Below are 9,142 nucleotides of genomic sequence, written 5' to 3' on the forward strand. Positions count from 1 at the left end.
GGTTGCACATTATTGGGAACCTTAGTGTAGGAAAAACAACATTAGTCTGGGGTTGCACATTATTGGGAACCTTAGTGTAGGAAATAAACAACATTAGTATGGGGTTGCAAATGATTGGGAACCTTGGTATAGGAAAAACAACAGTCTGGGGTTGCACATTATTGGGAACCTTGGTATAGGAAAAACAACATTAGTATGGGGTTGCAAATTATTGGGAACCTTAGTGTAGGAAACACAACATTAGTCTGGGGTTGCACATTATTGGGAACCTTAGTGTAGGAAAAACAACATTAGTCTGGGGTTGCATATTATTGGGAACCTTAGTGTAGGAAAAACAACATTAGTCTGGGGTTGCATATTATTGGGAACCCTGGTGTACATTATTGCACATTATTGGGAACCTTAGTGTAGAAAAACAACAACATTAGTATGGGGTTGCACATTATAGGGAACCTTAATGTAGGAAAAATCAACATTAGTCTGGGGTTGCACATTATTGGGAACCTTAGTGTAGGAAAAAAACAACATTAGTATGGGGTTGCAAATTATTGGGAACCTTGGTATAGGAAAAACAACATTAGTATGGGGTTGCACATTATTGGGAACCCTGGTATAGGAAAAACAACATTAGTATGGGGTTGCACATTATTGGGAACCTTGTATAGGAAAACAACATTAGTCTGGGGTTGCACATTATTGGGAACATTGGTATAGGAAAAACAACATTAGTATGGGGTTGCACATTATTGGGAACCTTGGTATAGGAAAACAACATTAGTCTGGGGTTGCACATTATTGGGAACCTTAGTGCAGGAAAAAAACATCTTTAGTATGGGGTTGCACATTATTGGGAACCTTAGTGTAGGAAAAACAACATTAGTCTGGGGTTGCACATTATTGGGAACCTTAGTGTAGAAAAAAAAACACATTAGTATGGGGTTGCAAATTATTGGGAACCTTGGTATAGGAAAAACAACATTAGTATGGGGTTGCACATTATTGGGAACCCTGGAAAAACAACATTAGTATGGAGTTGCACATTATTGGGAACCTTAGTGTAGAAAAAACAAACATTAGTATGGGGTTGCACATTATTGGGAACCTTAGTGTAGAAAAAACAACATTAGTCTGGGGTTGCACATTATTGGGAACCTTAGTGTAGGAAAAAAACAACATTAGTATGGGGTTGCAAATTATTGGGAACCTTAGTGTAGAAAAACAACAACATTAGTATAGGAAAACAACATTAGTCTGGGGTTGCACATTATTGGGAACCTTAGTGCAGGAAAAAAACATCTTTAGTATGGGGTTGCACATTATTGGGAACCTTAGTGTAGGAAAAACAACATTAGTCTGGGGTTGCACATTATTGGGAACCTTAGTGTAGGAAAAAACAACATTAGTATGGGGTTGCAAATTATTGGGAACCTTGGTATAGGAAAAACAACATTAGTATGGGGTTGCACATTATTGGGAACCCTGGAAAAACAACATTAGTATGGAGTTGCACATTATTGGGAACCTTAGTGTAGAAAAAAACAAACATTAGTATGGGGTTGCACATTATTGGGAACCTTAGTGTAGGAAAAACAACATTAGTCTGGGGTTGCACATTATTGGGAACCTTAGTGTAGAAAAAAAACAACATTAGTATGGGGTTGCAAATTATTGGGAACCTTGGTATAGGAAAAACAACATTAGTATGGGGTTGCACATTATTGGGAACCCTGGAAAAACAACATTATTATGGAGTTGCACATTATTGGGAACCTTAGTGTAGAAAAAAACAAACATTAGTATGGGGTTGCACATTATTGGGAACCTTAGTGTAGAAAAAACAACAACATTAGTATGGGGTTGCAAATTATTGGGAACATTGGTATAGGAAAAACAACATTAGTATGGGGTTGCACATTATTGGGAACCTTGGTATAGGAAAACAACATTAGTCTGGGGTTGCACATTATTGGGAACCTTAGTGCAGGAAAAAAACATCTTTAGTATGGGGTTGCACATTATTGGGAACCTTAGTGCAGGAAAAAAACATTAGTATGGGGTTGCACATTATTGGGAACCTTAGTGTAGGAAAAACAACATTAGTATGGAGTTGCACATTATTGGGAACCTTGGTATAGAAAAAACAACATTAGTATGGGGTTGCAAATTATTGGGAACCTTAGTGTAGGAAAAAAAACCCATTAGTATGGGGTTGCAAATTATTGGGAACATTGGTATAGAAAAAACAACATTAGTCTGGGGTTGCACATTATAGGGAACCTTAGTGTAGGAAAAACAACAACATTAGTATGGGGTTGCAAATTATTGGGAACATTGGTATAGGAAAAACAACATTAGTATGGGGTTGCACATTATTGGGAACCTTGGTATAGGAAAACAACATTAGTCTGGGTTTGCACATTATTGGGAACCTTAGTGTAGGAAAAAAACATCTTTAGTATGGGGTTGCAAATTATTGGGAACCTTGGTGTAGGAAAACAACATTAGTCTGGGGTTGCACATTATTGGGAACCTTAGTGTAGGAAAAAAACAACATTAGTATGGGGTTGCAAATTATTGGGAACCTTGGTGTAGGAAAAAAACCATTAGTATGGGGTTGCACATTATTGGGAACCTTAGTGTAGGAAAAACAACATTAGTCTGGGGTTGCATATTATTGTGAACCTTAATGTAGGAAAAAAACAACATTAGTATGGGGTTTCACATTATAGGGAACCTTTAGTGTAGGAAAAACAACAATAGTCTGGGGTTGCACATTATTGGGAACCTTGGTATAGGAAAAACAACATTAGTCTGGGGTTGCACATTATTGGGAACCTTGGTATAGGAAAAACAACATTAGTCTGGGGTTGCACATTACTGGGAAGCCTGGTGTAGAAAAAACAACATTAGTCTGGGATTGCACATTATTGGGAACATTAGTGTAGGAAAAACAAGATTAGTATGCGGTTGCACATTATTTTTGAGGTTGGTGGTCTGAGAAGCAATATCCAGCAAACACAAAACGTTTTCGACATTCGCAAAAGGTTATAAAAGGTTGTCAGAAAACGTTAAAATGTCGGGTTATATAAAGGGTACATTAATGATATAAAACGTTTTCATAACATTAAATAACATTTGTTGGTAATTTACTGCACAGCAAACACAAATGTTTTACAGAAAACATTTAAATGTCGGGTTATATAAAGGGTATAAAAACGTTCTAATAACATTCCAAAAACATTTTTGAAAACTTGGTACAAATCATTCTAAACAGAATGTTATTTTGGGGTTGAAAAATATTTTGCAAAAATGTTTGCCCAAAATATTTACAATAACGTTTTAAAATGTCTTTTATAACCCGACATTTAAATATTATTAAAACGTTTTGTAAAAAACATTTAAGAACATTTCTGTGTTTACTGGGTGCAAATATTTTACCATAATGTTATTTAAGTGTTGACAAAATATTTGGCCAAAAAGGTTTGCAAAAATAGTTTACAATGACATTTCGAAAACATTAAAAAAATATTGTTGTAGTGTGTTTTCATGCAAAACGTTTTAAAACGATTTCATGACCTTTATATAACCCGACATTTTAATGTTATTAAAACGTTTTACCTAAACCAAAACCCAAAATATAACTTATTTAAAATGTTTTAAAAACGTTTTTGTGTTTGCTGGGATATCCATCAAAAACAACTATGGACACCAAAACAACGTCGTACCCACTGGCATGGGGTTGCACATTATTGTGAACCTTCGTGTAGGAAAAATAACATTAGTCTGGGGTTGCACATTATTGTGAACCTTCGTGTAGGAAAAACAACAGTAGTCTGGGGTTGCACATTATTGGGAACCTTGGTATAGGAAAAACAACATTAGTCTGGGGTTGCACATTATTGGGAACCTTGGTATAGGAAAAACAACATTAGTATGGGGTTGCACATTATTGGGAACCTTGGTATAGGAAAAACAACATTAGTCTGGGGTTGCACATTATTGGGAACCTTAGTGTAGGAAAAACAACATTAGTCTGGGGTTGCACATTATTGGGAATCCTGGTGTAGGAAAAACAACATTAGTCTGGGGTGCACATTATTGGGAACCGTGGTGTAGGAAAAACAACATTAGTATGGGGTTGCAAATGATTGGGAACCTTAGTGTAGGAAAAACAACATTAGTCTGGGGTTGCAAATTATTGGGAACCTTAATGTAGGAAAAACAACATTAGTCTGGGGTTGCACATTATTGGGAACCTTAGTGTAGGAAAAACAACATTAGTCTGGAGTTGCAAATTATTGGGAACCTTAATGTAGGAAAAACAACATTAGTCTGGGGTTGCACATTATTGGGAACCTTAGTGTAGGAAAAACAACATTAGTCTGTGGTTGCACATTATTGGGAACCTTGCTGTAGGAAAAACAACATTAGTCTGGGGTTGCACATTATTGGGAACCTTGGTATAGGGAAAAACAACATTAGTCTGGGGTTGCACATTATCAGGAACCTTAGTGTAGGAAAACAACATTAATCTGGGTTGCAAATTATTGGGAACCTTAGTGTTGGAAAAACAACATTAGTCTGGGGTTGCACATTATTGGAAACCCTGGTGTAGGAAGAACAACATTACTCTGGGGTTGTGCATTAGTGGGATCCTTAGTGTAGGAAAAACAACATTAGTATGGGGTTGCAAATTATTGGGAACCTTGGTATAGGAAAAACAACATTAGTCTGGGGTTGCACATTATTGGGAACCTTGGTATAGGAAAAACAACATTAGTATGGGGTTGCACATTATTGGGAACCTTGGTATAGGAAAAACAACATTAGTCTGGGGTTGCACATTATTGGGAACCTTAGTGTAGGAAAAACAACATTAGTCTGGGGTTGCACATTATTGGGAATCCTGGTGTAGGAAAAACAACATTAGTCTGGGGTGCACATTATTGGGAACCGTGGTGTAGGAAAAACAACATTAGTATGGGGTTGCAAATGATTGGGAACCTTAGTGTAGGAAAAACAACATTAGTCTGGGGTTGCAAATTATTGGGAACCTTAATGTAGGAAAAACAACATTAGTCTGGGGTTGCACATTATTGGGAACCTTAGTGTAGGAAAAACAACATTAGTCTGGAGTTGCAAATTATTGGGAACCTTAATGTAGGAAAAACAACATTAGTCTGGGGTTGCACATTATTGGGAACCTTAGTGTAGGAAAAACAACATTAGTCTGTGGTTGCACATTATTGGGAACCTTGCTGTAGGAAAAACAACATTAGTCTGGGGTTGCACATTATTGGGAACCTTGGTATAGGAAAAACAACATTAGTCTGGGGTTGCACATTATCGGGAACCTTAGTGTAGGAAAACAACATTAATCTGGGTTGCAAATTATTGGGAACCTTAGTGTTGGAAAAACAACATTAGTCTGGGGTTGCACATTATTGGAAACCCTGGTGTAGGAAGAACAACATTACTCTGGGGTTGTGCATTAGTGGGATCCTTAGTGTAGGAAAAACAACATTAGTATGGGGTTGCAAATTATTGGGAACCTTGGTATAGGAAAAACAACATTAGTCTGGGGTTGCACATTATTGGGAACCTTGGTATAGGAAAAACAACATTAGTATGGGGTTGCACATTATTGGGAACCTTGGTATAGGAAAAACAACATTAGTCTGGGGTTGCACATTATTGGGAACCTTAGTGTAGGAAAAACAACATTAGTCTGGGGTTGCACATTATTGGGAATCCTGGTGTAGGAAAAACAACATTAGTCTGGGGTGCACATTATTGGGAACCGTGGTGTAGGAAAAACAACATTAGTATGGGGTTGCAAATGATTGGGAACCTTAGTGTAGGAAAAACAACATTAGTCTGGGGTTGCAAATTATTGGGAACCTTAATGTAGGAAAAACAACATTAGTCTGGGGTTGCACATTATTGGGAACCTTAGTGTAGGAAAAACAACATTAGTCTGGAGTTGCAAATTATTGGGAACCTTAATGTAGGAAAAACAACATTAGTCTGGGGTTGCACATTATTGGGAACCTTAGTGTAGGAAAAACAACATTAGTCTGTGGTTGCACATTATTGGGAACCTTGCTGTAGGAAAAACAACATTAGTCTGGGGTTGCACATTATTGGGAACCTTGGTATAGGAAAAACAACATTAGTCTGGGGTTGCACATTATCGGGAACCTTAGTGTAGGAAAACAACATTAATCTGGGTTGCAAATTATTGGGAACCTTAGTGTTGGAAAAACAACATTAGTCTGGGGTTGCACATTATTGGAAACCCTGGTGTAGGAAGAACAACATTACTCTGGGGTTGTGCATTAGTGGGATCCTTAGTGTAGGAAAAACAACATTAGTATGGGGTTGCAAATTATTGGGAACCTTGGTATAGGAAAAACAACATTAGTCTGTGGTTGCACATTATTGGGAACCTTGGTGTAGGAAAACAACAACATTAGTCTTGGGTTGCACATTATTGGGAACCTTGGTATAGGAAAAACAACATTAGTATGGGGTTGCAAATTATTGGGAACCTTGGTGTAGGAAAAACAACATTAGTCTGGGGTTGCACAATATTGGGAACCTTGGTGTAGGAAAAGCAACATTAGTCTGGGTTGCACATTATTGGGAACCCTGGTGTGTGATAAACATACTAGCCTGTGGCTGTACATTAGGCCAAAAAACAGTTGTTTGTACTCCACCGACCTACCCGATTTTTGAGGCCTACCCATTTTTTTACAAATATTGAAAATTATAGGCCCTAAATTACTTTTTATTCAAGGTTGGAAACCGGAGAAATATTAAGGGTTGCTGAGAGCTAATTACCTGAGATATTTGCTAGCTATTGTTGTGAGGATTTGCTGAATTACCTATTGTGGCAAGGATTTGCCTAGCAAGACATTTGCTTAACCTTAGCACCTCAGTAAATAGTCCAACAAATAACAATTACTATACAAAGGTTTTGCCTTAGCACACATATCAAAAGTAAAAGGGGGTTAGGAACACGAGCTTAACAATAAAGTAATTCTACAACAAACACATGCACATAATACCCATAATTTGCTTTAAAACAACCAGGGCCCAATAAGTTTTGATCACGAAATGCAAAGTATATTTACGAAGTTCACGGAGAAGGTTATTAAAACATGATTATTTTTAATTTCTAGATCAAGTAAATAATTATCTAGAAGTATTTTGTACGTTTCCTTAACACAAAATTCACCTGCTCACGGTCATGCATGAATCTCCACACACTGAAAGCGGCATAATAATATACAGGGTGTCCCAGAAAAAATTACCGGGCAAATGAATTTGGACGTAAGTCGAAAAATAGACATCCAAAAATCTAAACATCAACGTGTAGCCCATCTTATTCTGCATCTTATACGCCAATTTTACTGGAATCGGTTGACTGATCGCGAAGAAATGAGCGATTACATAATGTGTCAATTTACTTCATTCCAAGTTTGAAAAAAAGATCATTCAACACAATGCGCACTAGTGGTTAAGCTGTGGTTAAACTGTCAATGAACTTCATGTTTTGTTCTGTGAAATCCTTTTCATTCTTTGCATTCTTTGTAAACATCCTGTTTCTTGCAAAACATTTAATTAGGTTTTGTTCAAATTTGAAAACCTGCACGATATTGAAAATGAAAGCTTGCATGTAAGATAATGCTCGGTATTTGTAAATATCTTTTTTTCTCGTTAATGTTGATATAAATGTTGCTTAAAGAATTACTACATAAAGAATTCCAGCTGGCTTAAAAAATTCTCACGCACATTAATGTTTTTAATGCAAAGTTTAAATCTTTTAAAACTTCAACATGTGGTATCAAAAAACACGTAAAGCTGTAAGCACTTGATCATTGTCATTCTTGGCTCAAATGTTCTTTGTAAAGTATATTTGCACAACCTAAAGAATTAAAGTTGGAGAGCTTCCAATTGCAGAAATCAAAGTTTTCTCGGACAAACTGTTATTCATCTTCAGTGAAAGAATGAATGACATAACACCGTCGGATTTTAATAAATAATGTGGACTAAATTTAATGAGATACACAAACTTTAGGGAGCGGTGAGCTAGTATGAAAAAAGCGCCAGTTGATCAAACTTGGAATGAACTGCATTGATGTGCGCATTGCAATAGTTCATTTCTTCGGAACCAGTCAACCGAATCAAATAAAATTTTCGTATGTGATGCACAACAAAAAAGGCTGATGTTTATTTCTCGACTTACGTTCAATTTTATTCACTCGGTAATTTTTTTCTGGGACACCCTGTAGTTAACATATTCACTCTGTACCTCTACAATCCCATTATAATGAAGGGCGATGCCTAAGTTTATACAGATGATTTGTTGTCAACAATGAAGGTCAATTTTGTCAATTGTTGCCAAGGTCAACTTTGTCAAATGCGTTAAAAAGTTATATCTCGCATGCAAGGTAAGGTTTTGTTTGCTGCGAGTTTTACTTTGATTCAAAGAAACATATTTCAGTATATTGGCTAGGGGCACACAATTTTTGATGGGAGGGGGTGGGGTGGGGGATGGGAGTTGTTTGAAAATTAAAATGCCCACTTGTGAGACGAAAAAAAAAAGTCCCAATGATGAGTAAAAAATCCACCACCTGACTCTGTATAAAGGTATACATTAAAATTGGAAATATATAAAAATTACCCCCCGAATGATTTATAAACGATAACTCATGAAGCACTATGCAATTTTATAGTCAGCTTTATCTGACACGCGTTTCCTCAATTCGGACGATGATGCATCTTGACAAACGATAATATTATCCTCGTATAAATACATACTTATTATGATCACTTGTTAAGTTGTTCATTAAAAAATATAAAAGTGTAATGAATTTAGGCAATAATACGTCCACTACTGACACCTATCAATTGCAAATGAATAATACTTTATAGCAAAAAAATATGTTATAACATCGTCAAATGTCATATTGGACTTCTGTCGAATGTTACGAACACCAGGTACAGGAATTGGTGGAATTAGTATATGAAATTGTTTCTGAATCAAAATAATTAGATCACCCAAACTAAATCAAATCTCTCTACAAGTAGAAATTGTTCCGATAATTTTGGTGTCATGCACAGACGTCATGGTAGG

This window comes from Amphiura filiformis, chromosome 6 (assembly GCF_039555335.1).
Source record: "Amphiura filiformis chromosome 6, Afil_fr2py, whole genome shotgun sequence".
NCBI classification, from domain to species: Eukaryota; Metazoa; Echinodermata; class Ophiuroidea; order Amphilepidida; family Amphiuridae; genus Amphiura; species Amphiura filiformis.